The following is a 20,803-nucleotide window of genomic DNA, read 5'->3' as shown; positions in this document are numbered from 1 at the left end:
AGCCAGTAACAATGAGCACCCCTTGCACACAGATAATATAATATTCTACCTAAAGAAACCAAGGCCTCTTGGATAAATAAAGGGCCAATTCCCAGTCTGAAGCAAGAAATTCACCAGAGGAGTCTGAAATAACTTGTTAGGCCTGAAAATGCGAATGCTGTCAAACACTACGGAAAGGGAACACACGTGCAGGTCTTGGAAATAAGGACGAGCTTGTTATTGTAGGTGAATTCAGCAGGAGATGAATGATAGATGCATGAGTGGATGAATGAATGCATGTAAAGTCAGATGGATGAATAGTTGAATTAATGTATACTACGGTAAACAGCATTCTAATCTTCCTTTGGGCCTGCTTATCCTACGTAGGTTTTAAGGTTGAGTTGAGATTTTATTAATACCCGCTCTGTAGAAATCTTCCTGATTCCACGATGGCAATGATTTGGCTGACAGCCGTCAATTTCATTGACATGATCAGAGCAGCAGATACGTGAAAACTAAAAAAATCATAAAAAAGTAAAATTTGGCATACGGCATGTTTCTATTTTTTAATGATTATTTGAGGAAGTTTTGGTCATTGATCATTGTTTTGTTTCAGCAAAAAAATTACTTACTTATAACCCAATGATATAATTTCCCTGGTAAATTTTTATCCCACAGGATATAATGCAAGCTCCCTGCATAGCTCTGATTCTCTGGTTCCTTCCCACCTCTCCTGCCTTATCTTTCTCCTACCTATCACTTCACTGGCCAGCAACACAAAGCACTTTACTAGTTCCCTGTGTATGCTGTGCAAGTTTTCTTTGGGATGGCTTTTCTGAGAATAGAGTCTCTTGTCCTTTAGCCCTGCCTCTTGCCTTGGTTGGTTAACTCCTTCAATAACTTTAATTAACTCTTTAATAGGCAAGACTCATTTCTGAAGTCAACTTTGCCTGGCCCTGTGAGTTACAACTACTTGATGTCAAATATGGTATTTGTAGGACTTAGCAACAGTCTGTAGGAGAGCAAGTGTTCAGCCAATACCTATTTATTACATTTTTTAGTTAATGGTATATAGCTGCTTTCTTTTCTAAAAAAAAAATAAAACAAGCAACTTTTTATTATTGCAATCAGTTTATTGACTGTAAGACATAGAGTAATTATATATATGCAAAACTATACCTGTATTCCATATATTAATATATTTAAAATCTAACTCAGACAAGGTTTTTTTAAACAAAAATGATTGTATCTAGAAAGGCCCAAGGTCTCCGATTAAGGTAAAAAAATCTTGTTTACAAGAGCAGAACTATAAACAAGCACCTGCATTAGGAGTAGGCTAACATTTGGCCACTAGTTTTATACAGGAACCTAGGGAGAGTCTTTAGCAAGAAGAGGTGCATTTATATGCAACCATTTAGACAATCACCAGAAACTTCCGCAAAATATTTGGTTTGTCTAGCACAAGGTGAATAAACTGGCTTGAAAATGTGTCTGGAAATGAAGTAAATTAACCATATTTTTTGTCACCGTGTAGAAATAGCTTGTAATGCTTTTTCTTTGCCCTTAATTTCATACCTTTTTAAGCCCAGTGGGAAATCTCAGTTGAACTAGTTCTTTTCTCCTTTCTGACAGAATTTATTATAATTATTTTTATTGAAATTTGTTTTACCTCCTGAAGTGCTGAGATATTGGCTATGTGTATCAATCAAAATTTTATTGCATTATCTTGTAACCTTTTAAAATAATTGATTGTACAATAAAAATAAAAATGGACATTAATTATGTTGAGGAAAGTTTTACTTCCTTTTCAGCTTGATATGCTTCTCTTCCCCAAATGCTTTAAAATTGCTAAAAACAATCTGATGGTGCCAATAACAAATTTGAGGAACTAAGTTGAGTAGATATAAAATGACAAACTTAACTGCATTTCTATTAAAGCATTTTCCTACTCATCAGAACGAGATGAGAAAATTAATATGTAAACCATTAAGTTATACCCAGATGCATTGTGTTCTGCAACTGAAATAAATACTTGGTAATGTTATCACCAACATTTTACTCCAATCTCAAAGAAAATGCTTTAGCAAAATTACTTGACTACATTCAAAAGATTTTCATTAAAATATTATGTATTTTGAAATATAACATGAAATATATATTACCTTTTTTCTATGTCCTTTTTCCTATCTTTTGAATATTTTTTCACATATATTTTTTCTTTTCTTGACTGTTTTGTTACATTTCCATTTATAGTACAGAAGAGTGTATAAACTGATCCATCAGGAAATTTTTGATTATTGTCATAATTTTCTTTTTAATTCTTGGCTACCCTGCAAGTAAAATTAACTTCTATAACTAAATTTGATGCTTTCTTTAATAATTAAAAATGTAAACTGCAATTTGTTAATTCCTTGGAGGATTTTATGTTAAAATCAGATGGATGGGAGTTCAATATAATTGAGGAACTTGTGGGACATTTCTGTGCTTAAGGTTTTCCATTTACAAAATTAAGATAGATAAATACCTATCATAAAGAAACATCATTGTGAGATTATTTGGACAGCTTATGATTCATCAATTTGTGAAGTATTATTTTTGGTAGTACCACAAAACACAATGCTCTGGGAACCCATTTTTCTTGACTGGTGGCAAACTAGTTTTCCATAATACCGGATGTTTCTGTGTACACCATGGGGATGGTCAGACAGGAAATTGAGGTATTGCGTACACCTTGACCATCCATCTGCTCTGGAGGTCTTTTTCCTTTTGGAAGTCTTCAGTTCGCTTCGCTGTGATCACCTCTAGGCACATTCCTGAAGTGAGCTGCCCTCAGCATATGTTGTGGGTGTTTTTTTTCCCTATACTCTTTCCAAGCTTAGATGGACAGTGTTTGATTAATTCTCCACAATATTAGCTGAGATCAAGTTATACCTTTTTGATAAATACTTAGTGATAATAGAAAAGAAGTAAAACTTGCACAGCAGCTTCTAACTAGATTTGGCATCTCTCAGGACCCACAGCCCCAGGCATGACCTCAAGTAAACTATGACATAGTAGTTTATCACACAGCAAGATCCACTCAACTTTCAATATGAAGATTATGGAGACCCTCCCAAGGGCTAGGCACTGTTATGTCATGACTGCTGGAAATGCATTGCTAAGTGGACAGATAAAAAACTGTCAATGGAAAAAAAAAAGCCAAAGTCTGTAAAATAATTTTAAAGAGATTTACTCTAAGCTGAACATGAGGACCATGACCCGGAGCCACGTTCAAGAATTCTTGAACAAGTGGACTCTGTGTGGCTGGGTTACAGTTTGGTTTTATACATTTCAGGGAGACAGGGGTTAAAGGTAAAGTCATAAATCAATACGTGGGAAGCATACATTGGTTTGGCCTGAAAAGGTGGGTCATCTGGAAATGGTGGGGGGGGGCGGGGGAGGGGGGGCTTACAGGTTACAGGTGGGTTTAAAGATTCTTTGACTTGTAATTGGTTAAAGACATGAAGCTTTGTCTAAAGGCTTGGAATGTTTTAACATAAGGAGCTGTTTATCAGAGATAAGCCAGGGGACATAGATTTGTTGTGTAAATTGAGGACCTGCAGGTTTAGGCCTGTTAATGGTTTACAAAGGATGTCCCCAAGAAGGGAGGGCGCTATGATGAGACATGTCTGACCTCCTTCCTCCTGACAAGCAATTTAGTTTTAGGATATTCCTTTGGCCACAGGGGGGTCCATTCAGTCAGCCAGTGAGGGGGATGAACCTTAAAATTTTATTTTAGTTCAGAAAACAAAACTCCAAAAGACTTTGTGTTGGGATCTTGCCTGGCCATTTTTTTTTAATTGTGCTAAAATATACCCAGCATGAAATTTACTATTTTAACCATTTTTACTTCTATGGTATAGTAACATTAAGTACATTCATATTATTGTGAAAACATCACCACCATCCATCTCCAGAACATTTTGTTTTTCATTCTGCCAAACGGAAACTCCCAAACTGAAACTCAGTATTCCTCAGCCCCCAGAAGCCACAATTCTACTTTCTGTCTCTCTCTATAAATTTGAGTGCTGGTTACCTCATATAAATGGAGTCATACAGTGTATGTCCTTTTGTGACTGGCTTACTTCATTAGCATAATGTCTTCAAGGTTCATCTATGTTATAGTGTGAATAACAATGTTCTTCATTTTTAAGGCTGAATAATATTCTATTATATGTATTTATTGTATCTTGTTTATCCATTCATCCATTCGTGGACACTTGGGTTGCTTCTAACTTTTGGCTGTTGTAAATAATGCTTCTGTTAAACATAGGTGTACAAATACATGTTTGAGTCCCTGTTTTCAATTCTTTTGTTATATACCCAGAAGTGGAATTATTGGATCGTATAGTAACTTTATTTTCATTTATTTTAAGAACTACCATAATGTTTGCCACAGCAGTTGCACCATTTTACATTCTGTCCAGCAGTGCACAAGGATGCCAATTTTCACACATCCTCACCAACACCTTTTTTTAAATTCTTAAAACTGTATTGTTTTAGAGCAGTTTTAGATTCACAACATTAAAAGGAAGGTGCAGAGACTTTCAATACATCCCTTCCCCCACACGTGGGCAGCCTCTCTCATTATGAATGCCACTTTCCAGAGTGGGACATTTGTTGCAACTGATGAACCTGTATTGACACATTATAATCAGCCAAAGCCCACAGTTTCTATATTAGGGTTCTCTCTTTGTGTAGTGTTATTCTAGTGGTAATGAACTTCTCGGTCGTTTTTTTGTTTTGTTTTGTTTGTTTGTTTTGATTTTTTTTTTTTTTACATATGGTAATCCCTTAATTTCTCCTTTGCTTTTAAAGAGCATTTTTGCTAAATATAAAATTATCCATTGACACTGCTTTTTTTGTTGTTGTTTGCTTGTTTTGTTTCAGCAGTTTCAATATATCATCCCGTTGCCTTGTGGTCTGCAAAACTTCTGCTGAGAGATCTGTTGATTATCTTATTGAGGATTGCCTTGCACATAAAGAGTCAATTTTTTTGTTACTTTTAAAATTCTCTCTTTGGTTTTTGCTTTCAGTTATCTGATTATAATGGCTCTTGGAGTGTGTCTCCTTAGTGTTATTCTAATAAAGAATACTATAGATTGGGTAATTTATAATAAACAGACATTTATTGGCTCACAGTCCTGGAGGCTGGGAAGTCCAACATCAAGGTGACACCATCTTATGAGGTCTTCTTGCTACATCATCACATAGTGGAAGGCTAATGGGCAAAAACAGAGAGCCCACTACTAAAAGCCCTTTTATTTTTATTTTCTATTTTTAGAGATAAGGTCTCACTCTGTAACCCAGGCTGGGGTGCAGAGGAGCAATAATAGCTCACTGAAGCTTTGAACTCCTAGGCTCAAGTGATCCTCCCACCTCAGCATCTCAAGTAGCTGGAATTACAGGCACCATGCACCACACCTGGCTCTAAAAGCCATTTTATTAAGGCATTAAACCCACCCTCATAGCTTAATCATCTCTTAAAGGCTTTACCTCCCAATCCTATTACATTGGCAATTAAATTTCAACATGAGTTTTAGAGAAGACAAACATTCAAACAAAAGTGTCGGTCATTTGAAAAGACAACTCCCCCTCTCAGTGTTGGCAAACTGGCTCTATGCAAGGGAAGATATTTACTAATCAGCTTGGCATGAAGGTTTAAAATATTTTCAGGCTTTTGTGGGGTATGTTTCTTTGCTAAGCCTGTATGGATCTGTTTTATTTTTGTTTTTGTCTGTTTATTTTTTTTTTCCCCCAATTCCCTGGTATACACAGTTGCTTTTAAATATCTTAATTTTCTTAGGAATCTCATACCTGTCTCCTGCTTCTTTTTAATGCCTTAGCAATTCTACTGCATTTCTCTTCATAAAGTCTCTTGTCCCCTTGCATCTGTAGGTCTGTAGTCTACTTGTATGCAGTTTTCACAACCTACCCCCATTGCTTCCAATGGCTTTTGGCCTCCTGAGCTCTGAGTTAGGTAGGATTTAGAGACAAATCTCTTAGGCAGCCTTTACACAAAGCAGAAATGGCAAATTCGACCTACTTCACTTTCTGTGGTTCATAGATGGGAACTGGAGGCCAATTTACTACTTTCTCCAAACTCTTACACATCATACCAATAAGGAGAGGGGACAAGTTTAAGGAAAATCACAAAGACATTTCCTACTGTTTTGAATGTGACTTTTTTTAATTGGCATTCTCTTGGTTGCTGTAGATATTTGACTGATTTTCAGAGCTTCTGCGAAGTTATTTTAGTCAGTTTCCAGTTGTTTATTTAGTGTCTCTGTAGGGGAACAAGGGCCTGAAGACTGGATCTGTGATGTGAGTAAAGGAAAGGGACCCAGGGTGGCTCCAAGGCTACTGGGCTGAGCAACTGCAAGGATTAATCACCACTGACTCCAAGTGTGATTTAAGGCAGGGAATAACTCGGATAGTTTAAATCAGATCACATCTCTAATCATCAGGGAAATGCAAATCAAAACCACAATGAGATATCACTTAACTCCAGTGAGAATGGCCTTTATCAAAAAGTCCCATAACAGTAAATGTTGGGTGTGGATGCGAAGAGACAGGAACTCTCATAAACTGCTGGTGAGACTGCAAACTAATGCAACCTCTGTGAAAAGCAATATGGAGATACCTTAAAGAGATACAAGTAGACCTACCATTTGATCCTGCAATCCCATTATTGGGCATCTACCCAAAAGAACAAAAGACATTCTATGACAAAGATACCTGCACCCGAATGTTTATAGCTGCACAATTCACAATTGCGAAGATGTGGAAACAACCCAAGTGTCCATCAACTGTCTTTAAATTTCTAATAGAAATGTAATTAGCCTTCATCTAACCTAAGACTGGCTCCCTCAGTATTCATGCCTCATCCAAAGTTAATCCGCATCTCAGGATATTTATGTTGGAAATATCATTTTCCTTCATGGCAAACCTCATCAACGAGTCATGTCTTCCCACACTAACTCATTAGAACAGTGACATCAAAATACTGTAGTATGACACCATTACTTTCATAAATAATGTCATGTGTAGTACATTTCATTTTCTATCCATATTGAACTGTGGCAAGCTCTTTACAGCGCCTTGTCACAACCTGCATGCATTTTGTATAGCCTTTCCAGCCCTTTCCATGTCAGCTTCTCATTTCCCAGGAGTGTCTGCTCCAACAAGAGCACACAGACATCTCAAGCTCCTTCAATAGTGTGTGGGTCACAGTGCACACTACGTATGTCCATCAGACAAAAGAAAATCTCAACTAAGTAGAAACAGACTTAGCTGTGATACCTAAAACATGTGTAAAATCAAACACTGTGTCAAACCACATCTGACTTGTCAATAACATACATCCAAGGTTACTGCATTTGTTTTCCCCAAGAACAAGTAGGTGAGTACTTGTTTGACATTTTTCTGCTACTAAAAGATCCATTTCCAGCATGGCCCAACCTCAGATTAAGGACAATTATTTGAAGTTTAGATTTTTTATTGCTTGCTAGGTGTAAGGCTGGTGGCAGGCACCCCTCCCCTCCCTAATGGAAAAAGAAGAAGCCCACAAGACCTGCCAAGGACAATGCCTGCAGGGCTCAGCTAAGTTAAAGGATGACCACACCTGGATGGTTACCCTGATAAGGGTCTTGGTTCCTAGAGTCCACACATACCACCAGCCCCTCCTATTTCTCAATCCCCCCTAAAACTGCAACGGAAAATTCCTTGCTCTCTCCACCATAAATCTTCCCGGACAAAGAAACCCCCACCCCCAGCCCTAAAAACATATATAAACCCACTCAAACTTCTGGGCGATGCGACTTCTCGGGTCTCTCTCTCTCTCTCCCCCCCCACCCGAAAATCTCACTCGGGTCCCTCTCTTGGGACTTGTTACCCTCACCCAGGAGCACCCCAATAAAGCCTCTTTACTTATCCCTTTCAACTCTGCTCGTCTTTCTTTCTCTGGCCCCAACCTATCCAAAAACCTTACATTTGGTGCCAAAACCTGGGAGGGTACTTTGACTTTCGGCTGCACCACCCCCCTCCTGTGGACTCCGGTCTTAAACCTTACACTAGGTAGAACTGCTTATAGCTTTTATGTATTATAGTATTGTATCCTTCAGCATAATCTACCAGAGTATATTTAAATTTAAATTTAAGGGCTTAATTTCAGGCCAATAACTTTTTATATGATAATTAGCAACACTATTGAAAAGTTCATAGCACAGTTTTTTTGGTTAATAAGAGGTACTTATTGAATAATATGATGGTAGACATTGTAATTACATTTTGTTTTAAATAAGAGGTCTGTTTGTTATTTGGCCTTCTTTTAATTTGATGAAATAAGAATTGGCAGATGTGTTTTAATCTTCAGCAGAAATTGAACCTTTCTATGTGCTCTTGGGGAGGGTTTAAGCCTGGGAAGCTATTTTGTGGTCACAGATTTTAAGTAAAAGGAGTGTGGGGCTGGGGATCCTACAGCAAGCTCTGGCAGATCAGGCTGAGGATCAGCCCCAAATACATGGGTTTGCGCTGAGAACAAGGTCAGCACTACAGGAAAGCCTGGGGAATGGGGGCACAGTCACTCCTTCGTCAGCTAAACCACAGAATGCAGCTAGAAAAGGACGGCAAACCAAAAGGACTGTGAGCACTTGGGTGAGGGCAGCAGAGAGGAAGGCAGGTGTGAATGGCGCCAACTTAGGAGAAAGGAATGCCCGAGTCGACAGAAACACTGGGGGGATTTCTGAACTGGAGTTTCCTCCTTGGTCTGCTCCTTGGTGAGCATAGCCGTAAGAGTCCAGGAGAATTACTCAGGTCCCAAGAAGATAAGGGTCTAGACCCTGGGAAATTCCTAAGGCCGCAAACTCTTACCTCAGTTCAGTTGTGACTTACTTCCCTGAGGCCTCTACATTTCAATTCTTAACCTCTTGTAGAAATTTTTTTTTCCCTTAAACCTGGCTTAAATTATAATGTAGAATTATTTGAACATTGTTTTTCTACTATTAAAGTGTATAAAGTACTTTGTAAAATAATTTCTAAGACAGATCTTGAACAAAATAAAGCTTCAGATCTGGTACTATTACTGTCACATAAAAAGTGAATGGATGGAAAATGTTATAAACCATATATTTTTATGGTGTGTGTATTTAAATGCTTAGATTTAATCTCCCAGTGGAGTAAAGTTAAGCCATTTGCTTTGATTTAGATTTGATTAATGATCTTCAGTCTTTCATTTAGATGGTATGTTACCATTGATCTGACAAAGTATTTGTGCTATTTAAGTGGGGAAAAACAAGACAATTTAGCAGGATATGTTGCAACCACCTCTCAAATTGCTTGCCAAATTGCCTTACTCACACGTAAAAACTTGAAATGAAAGAAACTCTGAAGTCTGTGTTAAACAGAGATAACTGAAGAGTCTCACACGTAGTATGAATCACATGGAAGCAATTTGAGATTTTTTAATGCTGTTCTCTTTTGCTTTACAGTATGTTTAAATATATTTATACACCTCTTAATCAGTGTTCCTGTTTCCATTTTTGCTACTTTCTAATTTCTGCAGTGGTTAGGCAGTGCCATATCTTCTGCATGTCATGTTTTTTTTTGAGTGTTTTGCATAAATGCTTGGTGATTAAAAAAATATATATTATAATATTAATGATGTAATTATATATTCACATTGCGACTTCTCAGTGTCTACAGAATAATGCTTTTTGGTAAATGTCTTTTATAGGCTTAAGTGAATTATGAAAGCTTTGAATTTACATGTAATGCAAACAGTTTTATTTTTGTAAAAAATTGGATATCAATTTTCAAAGCTCTATTAAAAAAACTCCATTTTTTTCTTGTCTATTTAAGATCTTATTATTCTCCCACTTGAATTTCAGTGGACATTGTTATTTTCTTGCATAATTATAGCCATGGTGATAATACTTGTCATGTATTTAACACTGTTTAGTATAACCATGTGCCACACACAATGCTGTTTTGGTAAACAATGGACATCATATATGATGGTTGGTCCCATAAGATTACAATACCGTATTTTTACTTCACCTTTTCTATGTTAGATATGTTTAGGTACTTAAATACTTACCATTTTGTTACAATTGCCTACAGTATTCAGTACAATAACATACTGTGCCAGTTTGTAGCCCAGGAGCAAGAGGCTATACCATGTAGCCTAGGTGTGTAGTAGGCTATGCCATCTAGGTTTGTATAAGCACGTTCTATGATGTTTACACCATGACAAAATTGCCTGGAGTTACATTTCTCAGATTGTATTCACATTGTCCAGCTATGAGTTACTGTATAAAAAATGTTTCCATGTCATCTATTAATTTCCTTAATGCACACCAAATGGATATGAGTCAAAGATAGTGGCTTCTTGGCATGTATATCATTGTCTGATACAGAAGGCTCTCTCTCTACATATATATATAAACATGTATGTGTGTGTGTATGTATACATAAAATCTGTATGTGTATATATACAAATGTATGCACATAATTCATATCTCAATATCTTGCATAAGGGCAGTGAAATTCTCTGTTTGATTTTTTTCCAATTAATTGTGTACCTTCAAGTTTTTTTCTAGACTAAACTTGGGTAAGTTAAAAAATTTCCAGGTATCATTCAGCTCTATTTTTCTGCCACCAAAAAACAGTATCTAAATCCTCCTTTCCTTCCTTTCAAATTCAAATAGCTTATAATTTATTTTTATCAGTCTTTTGTTGTTTTTGTTTGTTTATTTGTTTTTATAGGATGTTGGGCATTGTAATGAGTATTTTTACTGAGATGGAAACATCTTTATCAATAACAAAAAAACCTATAAGATTTTTGGTGTTTCGTTTGGCTTTTGTAGGTCACTTATTTGTTTTTTTCAGTTAGATTTCAGAATATGAGCTAGACCTGCTAGGCTCCACCACGCAGACTTGGTATGTGTATCGCTGAGAACTCTTTCTATTTCAATTGGTAGGAAAAGTGAACAGAAATAGACATAAGTGAAAAATGGAATGTATTTTCTTAGAAAAAAAAAAAATCTGAGTGGTAGACTTCAGGAATGGTCCATCCAGATGCCCGAAAGATGTCAACAGAAGCCAGTTTCTCTCTGTCCCTCTCTCTCTCCTCTCTCAGCTCCACCTTCTCTTTTACTTTTACACAAATTCATCCTTTTTATTTTAGATAAAATCTCCAGACACAAAAACAGAATTTTCACACTATATAATTTCTCAGCTTGAAAATCAATGAAAAAAAGGAACACTTCTACCATCTGCAAAAGTCAAATTAAATATCCTGACCTGACTCCCGTTGGCCTGAAATCAGGTATATGATCATTCTTGACCAATTGCAATTGCCTGGAGGATGGGATATGTCAATTGGCTTCTGCCAGTTAGGCTCTACCCTGCAGACCAGGGGAACATCTGCTTACCCCCACTCTGCCTTGAGAGAAAGAACGTTGGCATGCTCTTTTCCCGGGTTACAAAAGTAGCAAATGCTTCTTACAATCATACAATTGTTTTTTTCCTTTTTTGACTAACTTTTTAACATTGAAAGATAAAGTATGAATTAGGGGATACAGACTTTCAAACAGAAATCCATTAAAAGATGAAGTCAAAGGAAATATTATCACCAAGTATTCAACTATGCCAACAATAGTTAACATTCGTGCTTCCTCTTTTGTGACATGGAGTTGCCCCTGGGAAGAAGATTCACAGTCACAAGGTTAATTTTCCATGTCTCCTCGTCTTATAGGTTTGGCCCTGTTACTAGGTCTAACCAATGAAACAGCACACATCATATTATTATATGCTACTGTAATCTTGGTTTTTTAAGAAGAGTTTATGCCGTCTCCACCCTCTCTTTATCTGCCATCTGGATGTAGAGAACTCTGAGACCCTAAAATATTTCAGGGCCATAAAATGGAGATAACCAGGGTCCCCGAATCACCACGTGGAGGTAAACCACTGCAACCAGAAGCCCCTGCAATGGACTGTTACATAAGGGACAAATATGTCTCTAAAAAATGGGGTTTTAATTATTGAGTACCTGCTGGTACTCTAATTAATACAAAATCAAGTGACGATGGACTAATTTCTATACCAGCTATCTCTAATTGTCACTGTTCATTCTATTATTAACACATCACTGGGAGGACAAACAAGTAGATAGACTTTATTTCTTTTTACAGTATTTATTTCTTTGGAAATGAAAATGAATCTAATTTTTAAAACCATGTTTCTGGATGACAAAAAATGTAACTTTTACCGTGCAGTGCATTATAAATAGAAATTACTGTTTAGAATAATTATCTCAGCATCATACCCACTAGTAACTTAAACTTTTCTTATCTCACTTTAAAGGGACTTTTAGACAGATGGCAGAGGCCTAGAAGTGAACAGGACTTGTACATGTGCAGGGAATCGTGAATAGTTATGATTCCAAATGTCTCAAGCAAAAATATGAAAGGAGAGTTTTGAGCAATGGAACAGGAGAATTAGCAGGGGTAGGTTATGAAGGGCATTGAAGGGCGACTCAAGGAGTTGAAGAGAATAGAAACACAAAGATTTTAAGCGAAGGAGTCAGGATTGTGTTTTAGAAAGTTTACTCTGGACTTCCAGTGGAAAAAAGCTAAGTAAAGGCTCTTCTCTCTGAAACCAAATGAAAACAAAAAGGACAAGAAACGGAAAATACCTTCTACAAACCTATGAAAAACTGCCCAGTTGCAGACTTTCATCTACGCAGTTCTGTCAGTTGCAGTGAACACGGGTCAGGTACAGAAGCCGAGAACAAACACTTGCTGAAGAGACCTTAACAGCAAAGACCTCCAAAGGTGACATTCTTATTAGGAATGCCTGGCTAGGATCAACAGGTCCTGGGCTAGTGAACATATTTCCAGAGCCATATGCAACTGTCTTTGGTGCTACAGAGTAGCAAGGAAAAGGTGGGTGAGTAAAGAAACAGGTGGACACTGCTTTTTCATAAGATTAAAATTACCAGCATGGAGGATGGAAGTTGAGTTCCTTATGTTAGCTAAAATGAAGTAAATGGCAAATGGATTCATAAAGGACCTGAGACATAGAGGCATCATTTCTACTCAAGTGATTTCTTGCTGGTCTAGAGAAGACCAGAGCTCCTGGGGTTGACTCATTGCCAAGGGTTCAGAGACAGTGGAAGGAAGTCCAGCAGTCTCGGGGCTCAGTCCATTTCCCTGGCCTCTCATCTTCACCGTCATCAAATGAGGAAGGCATAGAGGGACCTAAAATGCATAACAAACAGAAATGTATCAGTAGGGGACCCATGGAAAGAAGTGCAAAAGGGAGTTGAGCAAAAAGACCACCAGAAATGAAACATAAAAAAAAAAAAAAAAAATTATATAATGAAGTCAAAGCAAAGTCCAAACTGGCTGTAACAAAAAGAATGTCTTTGAAAGAGTTCATGCTAGAGACAAAAAGCCCAGTTAGGACACCGTTTAAATAATCTGGCCCCCTCCTAAACCAGAATACCAGCAGTAAAGAGGATTAAAGAGTATAGACCACTGTTGTCTGCCTTCATTTTTCAGATATTTGTGTGCACAAGACTTGGGCTTATATTTTCCATATGTACAAGACTTGGGCTTATATTTTCCATATGCTAAGGATCAGTTTTCTGAAGGGTACAATAAGAGTGAAAAAAACTTAGCTCTTTGCTTAGACAGATAATGTAAAATTTAATTATTACTAGGCACTTAAAATTATAAACCAAAGAAAATTCAGGATTTTTGTAAACATGGGAAATTCTCCAATGTGATTGTCTTACTTAAGACAAGAAGAAGTAGAAGAAGACATCCATGTCCTGTCTTTACTCAAATACCCTGTCCACATATTTAAGACTGTGTCTCTTTTAGTGAAAGCTGTTTTGCTCCCAAAATATGCTCCACACTTTTTTTTTTTTATATTTCCTTTATCCAGCACTTGTTGGGCCAGTGATGTTTGGAGCAGCATCTCATACTGATTTTGTTACTATTTTTTCCTTAAAAAAGAAAAAAAAAACAAAACATGCTCTCTAAGTGAAATAAATAAGGACTATAGATAGCTTGCATTCTTTCATATAAGATTTTATCATCAAATGAGTTTGTGGCAAATGTTTCTTTAGATTTTTAAAAATTACTTATGTGTGAATTTGTGAACCTGAGTGAGTAGGGGAGGTATCACAGAGCTGTTTTCTCTAAAGCCAACGTGGCCATGCCAACTTCCCTGCTTCTAATACTTCAATGGCTGTCCAGTCACTCCACGGTAAGTTTCAAAACTCCTAAACTGGTAGAAAAGATCTTCTGTGATCAGATTCCACCTTACTGAGCCAGGATTAGTTTTGGCCAATTCTCACTCTGAAGTTTATGTTCCAGCAAAACAGAACCTACAATTTTCTTATATGAGTTCACTCCTTCTATTTCCCAGGAATTATTACACTTTTTGTCACTTCCTTTGATTGGCTGTATCTGGACTGTCCATCCTATTTCTCGTGTTTCCTTTGTCTACATAACTCCATCACATATTTTACATTTTATATATATTTTTTTTATTTTGATTTTTTAAACTTATTTTTTTTAATTCATGTACATATTTATTTATTTATTTATTTTTTGAGACAGAGTCTCGCTCTGTCACCCGGACTAGAGTGAGTGCCGTGGTGTCAGCCTCGCTCACAGCAGCCTCAAACTCCTGAGCTCAAGCGATCCTCCTGCCTCAGCCTCCCGAGTAGCTGGGACTACAGGCATGCGCCACCATGCCCGGCTAATTTTTTCTATATATTTTTAGTTGTCCAGATAATTTCTTTCTATTTTTAGTAGAGACGGGGTCTCGCTTTTGCTCAGGCTGGTCTTGAACTCCTGACCTCAAGCGATCTTCCCGCCTCGGCCTCCCAGAGTGCTAGGATTACAGGCCTGAGCCACCGCGCCCGGCCCATGTACATATTTTAAAATTTAGCACAGGGCTCCAGTAAGCCTGCCTGGACAGGATATCTTGCCACTCGACCATGCACCTCACTACTCCTTTTCCACCCGCTTCTCCACGTACATACTACACACTTCTATACACACAGAAGTCCCGCTGAGTTCCACTTAGTCTGTGTTCCTGTCCCTATTCTGTGGTCCTATACTATCTTATTATATCTCTATCAGTACATTCATCACATTGTATCATATACTTTTGTTTATATTTTTACTTTTCTGCCCAGATTGAGTCTTTAAGGAAAGTCACTATACTGTTTTCATCTTTGAATTCCTAAGTTAAAAAAATATATAGACCATGGGGCTTAAAAGATGTTCATTGCTGAGGGATAAAAAAAAAAAAAAAAAAACACATATGAATGAATAAATGAGCTAATGAAAGAATGAGTAAGTGAGTGAATTGACAGTAATGAGAAACCCGTGATTCTCGCTGTGGTTATGAAGGAACATGGAGAGCAGCAGTGCGCTTGCTATTGCTGGCAAAAGTTGCGATACTCCCAGAATTCTGGAGCCATTTGGACAATGTTAATTACTGACTTTATGATGGACTCATCAATAAGTTACCTGCTCCCAGTATCCAGTATATATGCCAGCAAGACCCAGAGTCATCCATGTGTTTATGTTTTTTAAAGTAGCTTATATTAGCAGTAACTGTCTTACAGAAGATATTTCTTTACAACAAAATGGCCAGCTGGTGTTAATGCGATTCTGCTACCTGAAACCATCAGCACCACCCAGGAAGTCATCTGTCTCCCCAAATGCCCTGCAGAACAACTGTCATTATTTAAATGCAGTGCATTTTAAATAATTAAGTTTTAATTTCAATAGAGTTCACTGGAAAATAGATCAATATGACTACACAGAGCCAGGGCAATAGGAACTGGTTATCAGCACTTCAAGTCTATGTTCTCACTTGGTTTACAGTCGGCAAAGAGAGTGAGGCCTGAGCTGTTTTTGCTTAAGGGAATGTTTGGTTATGGAGTATGTTCAAGGTTTAAAACACTACAGTTGTGTTTATTTTATCTTCCATTAAGGATGATGCTTAGCTCTCCTTGGCAGCTATGGCTAAAGATTGGTTGACAGAACTTATATGGCTAGAAGGCTATTAAAGGTTAGAGGGTGAGTGTTTGGATTATAGACACCCACTCTGCTCATTGCTAGCCTAAGGACCCTGAGAAAGGTATTTAATGACTCAGCTCGCTCCCTCCCTCTCTCTCTTCCTTCCTTCCTTCCTCTCCTTGCTCCCTTCTTTCTTTTATTCAAAAAATATTTTTGAACTCTAATGTGTACCGGCACTGAAATACTAGGATTCCAAAGTCAAATATGATATTGTTTCTGCTCTACAATAACATATTAGAAAAGTAGGGGCCAGGCGCGGTGGCTCACGCCTGTAATCCTAGCACTCTGGGAGGCCGAGGTGGGCGGATCGTTTGAGCTCAGGAGTTCGAGACCAGCCTGAGCAAGAGCGAGACCCCATCTCTACTAAAAATATAAAAGAAATTATATGGACAGCTAAAATATATATATAGAAAAAATTAGCCGGGCATGGTGGTGCATGCCTGTGGTCCCAGCTACTCGGGAGGCTGAGACAGGAGGATCACTTGAGCCCAGGAGTTTGAGGTTGCTGTGAGCTAGGCTGACGCCACGGCACTCACTCTAGCCTGGGCAACAGAGTGAGACTCTGTCTCAAAAAAAAAAAAAAAAAACAGAAAAGAAAAGTAGGTATAATCTTACCTACCTTACAGGATGTGTTGAAGTATGATAAAAACACTCAGCCCCTGTAAGAGGTACTCCCAAGTGGTAGCTATTTGTTTTTCTCTGTCTCTCTCTCTCTCTCTCTCTCACATACACACACACACACACTTTATTTTGTGTAGGGGGTGTGGCATTTGACTATTTGGTACTCCAGTAGTTTTTCAATATCTTTTATGCCTGGGAAGAGAAAAGATACTATTCATACTTGCCAATGTTTCTGGTAATTAGCTGTTTGGTGGAGAAAAATAATGGGTTGAGGAGAAAATGCTACCTGAGTTTAACATAATCATTTTGTATCAAAGGGAGTTTTGGTTACAGGAAAGATGGCTGACTAGAGGCAGCTGGGATGTGTCTCTTCTGCAGAGAGCAATCAGGATATTCATCAAATATCCATATTTCCTTTAAATTTTCAGAGAAAAAAATGCTTGAAGGTAACAGGTAAGTGACAGGGAAACACTGCAGGTGAAGGCAGAAGCTGGACTGTCTGTCTGGGGCCACTGAGAGTCTTGAGTGGTGCCCAGACCCAGACTTTGGGGAAGGGTAAGCAGGAGACCCTTGTAACACTGCACTCCTGCCTTGGACCTTTGCAATTTTGGCTACAGGGCAACTCCTCCATCTCCACAGGTGTGCAGAGCAGCCTGGGAAGCTGCTGGGAGATGACACTGAGGCCCTGCTTGAGCTTGCATAGAGCTCCACAGACTTCCAAAACCTGGGCAGCTGCACTCAGAACCAACTGGGGGGCCCTTTTCCAGTGCTCTAAACCTTGACCTGAGGATGCTTCTGCACCAATTCTGGGTCTTCAAGGGAGATGAGAACTTGGATGATCTCCCATGACCCAAGGTCAAGTTTCACCACAGCAGCTGTGGCCTACTGCAGGACAGAGAGGTGTCTGGACCAAGAACTTGCTGCTCCCCCAGAGCATGGCATATCCCACCCACCCCACAGCTGAACCACAGTAGAAAGACAGTTGGCCTGCTTGAGTATTCTGTGGGCAGCTACGCCTCTCACTGTCACAGTCAGAGCTTGAACTTAGGGGCTCTAAGGACATCCCCCAGGCCTCATCCTGTATTCCCAGAACTCAATTGCATCATTCAGGGACTTGGAGGAGAGATCTGTAAACTGATCTTGAATGGGGCGGGAGACTGTGCATGCAAAGCTTAGAGGAGAATGTGGTGTGGGTTCATGCTGCAGCTCAGGCATGGAGCACCCCTCCCTCCATGGGAATGGCTGGGGAAGCCACGCCTTTGATCCTGCATTGGACACTGGGCAGGAGGGCTGGCAACCTGCAGTGCATTGCTGCCTGAGCGTAGTCACCTTTTCACTTGCCTGGTTTGTTTGGCCTGCTACTGGCAGCCAGATGCTAGAGAGAGACACACCAGACAATGGGAGTAGCAGCAGAGCAAAGCCCACCCACACTGGCTGAAGTGTGAATTCTAGACAGCCCTTCCCCCACAAAAAGGTTCTCTGGCATGGTGGGGGCATATCCATCCCCCTCCCCCTGGCTTTCTCCAGCAGCCTGGGAGCCAACCCTGGATCACTGTTGAGACAGAGCTTGAGATAGCCTTTGGAGAGCCTGGATACAGGCTCATCTGACCCAGCCCCATCTCACACCCCCCATCCACTCTGGCAGTGGTAGAGCACAAGAAGGGGTGCCTGGGAATCCTGGGTCCTGCCCAATGTCTGGGACATCCAAGTGCTTCTCCTAATTGAAGAGGGCTTGGCATAGGTCCACAAACACCATCACAGCTGGCTCTTTCCTGTAAGTACCACCTACTGGCAGGGAGGACAGTTTGCAAAGCACCTTGCAGTATTTACTGAATTAGTCACACAGGGCTTTGCTGACTTTTACCCTCAAGCAGTACTTACTGACCTGGAGATTAAACTAAATATCCCAAGATAATTCATACTGTTAGAAGTCCATAAGACTTAGGAAAGAGATAAGATTTCAGAGACCTTCATCTCCCTTCTCAACAGGAGGCAGGGAATCTGTGCATACACATAGTACACCACTAATATAGCCTACAAATAAGTAGCAACTGAGAAAAACACCACAATAATTCTATCTATAACAAAAGTATTCCTTCATAACCTAGAACCCCCAAAAGCACCCAAAAGCAAAGCCAAAATTCCTTTCCCAACATATGCTATAATCACACCTTTAAGAGAGAGAAAGAATATAATCTCATATAAACAAAAGACATTTCAAAAGCAAGAAGTGACATCCTTTCCAGATGAGACGAAATCAGTGCAAGAACTTGGAAGTATGAAGAAACAGAGTGTAATGACCTCACATAGGATCATATTGGCTCTCTAGCAATGGATCTAAACCAAAACAAAAATATTAAAATGACAGATAAAGAATTCAAAATTAGAGGGGAGCTCAATAAGATACAAGATAAAATGGAAAATCAACTAGAAGAGACTAGAAAAATGATTCAGTATATGAACTAAAAATTCCTAAAGAGATAGATATATTAAATAATAAAACTAAATAGAACTTCTGGAAATGAAAATTTATTTAGGTAAATACAAAATATAATGGAAAGTTTCAAGAATATACTAGATCGAGAAGAAGAAAGAATTTAAGAGCTTGAAGACAAGTTTTTCAAATTTACACAATCAGTCAAAAACAAAGAATAAAGGAACCAAAAGAAGTGAGCAAAGTCTTTGAGAAATATGGGATAATGTAAAGTACCCAAACATAAGAATCATAGATGTCAGTGAGGGAGAAGAGGAAAAAGCAAAAAGCTTGTGAAACCTATCTGAGGGGATAACTAAGAAAAAATTTCCAGGCCCTGCTAGAGATTTAGACATCCAGATAAAGGAAGCTCAAGCAACTCCTGGGAGACTTGTTTCAAAAAAGAAATCACCAATCATCAGAATGGCCAAAGTCAACATAAAGGAGGAACTCTTAAGAGTCATGAGATGAAAACATCAAGTTACTTACAAAGGAAAGCCCATCTTACTAACAGCAGACTTCTCAGCAGAAATGTTACAAGCCTGAAGGGGTTTGGGTACTATCTTTAAACAGAATAACTCTCAGCCAAGAATTTTGTATTCTTCAAGACTAAGTTTCATAAATGAAGGAGAAATAAACAGACAAGCAAACACTAAGGGAATCTATCACCACTAGGCTAGTCCTATAAGAAATGTTTAAGGATGCTCTAAACACCAAAAATAAGGGTTGATACTCACCAGTATAAAAACACTTGGAAGTAAAAGCTCACAGCTCTTGTGAAACAATAACACAAAGAAGAACAGAAAGCAAAGGTAGGCATGTTAATAGGTATCAATTAACATAATGACTGAAACAGTATCTTATATATCAATATAACATTGAATATAAACTGTCTAAATGCCCCACCTAAAAGATGTAGGTTGGCAGAGTGGGTAACAAAAACAAAATTCAAACATTGATGTCTCCAAGAAACCTATTTAACTTGTAAAGATTCTGATAGACTCAAGATAAAGGAGTGGAAAAAAATATTCCATGCAAATGGAAACCAAAAGTGAGCAGGGGTAGCTACTCTTAAAGTAGATAAAATAGATTTTAAATCAACAACAGTTAAAAAAAAAAAAAAAAAGACAACGATGGTCATTGTATAATCATAAAAGGATGATTCAATAAGAAGATATAATAATCCAATATATGTTGTGTCACCAGAGCTCCAGGATTTATAAAACAAACACTACTAGACCTTAGAAAAGAAGTAAACAGCAACACAATAATAGTGAGGGAATTTAACACTCCTCTGACAGAACTAGACAGACCACTGAGGCAGAAAATCAACAAACATTGGACTTAAACAGGACACTGGACCAAATGGACCTAACAGATATTTACAGAACATTCTACCTAAATACTCAGAATATACATTCTTCTCATCAACACATAGAACATTTTGCAAGATAGCTCATACATGAGACCACAAAACAAGTCTCAGCAATTTTCAAAAATCAAAATCATGTGTATCTTCTCAGACCGCAGTGGAATAAAACTAGAAACCAATTCCAAGAGGAACTCCCAAAACTATACAAATACA

This window comes from Eulemur rufifrons, chromosome 1 (genome assembly GCF_041146395.1).
Source record: "Eulemur rufifrons isolate Redbay chromosome 1, OSU_ERuf_1, whole genome shotgun sequence".
NCBI lineage: Eukaryota > Metazoa > Chordata > Mammalia > Primates > Lemuridae > Eulemur > Eulemur rufifrons.
The sequence above is the reverse complement of the archived record's forward strand: the minus strand, read 5'-3'. Positions refer to the sequence as shown.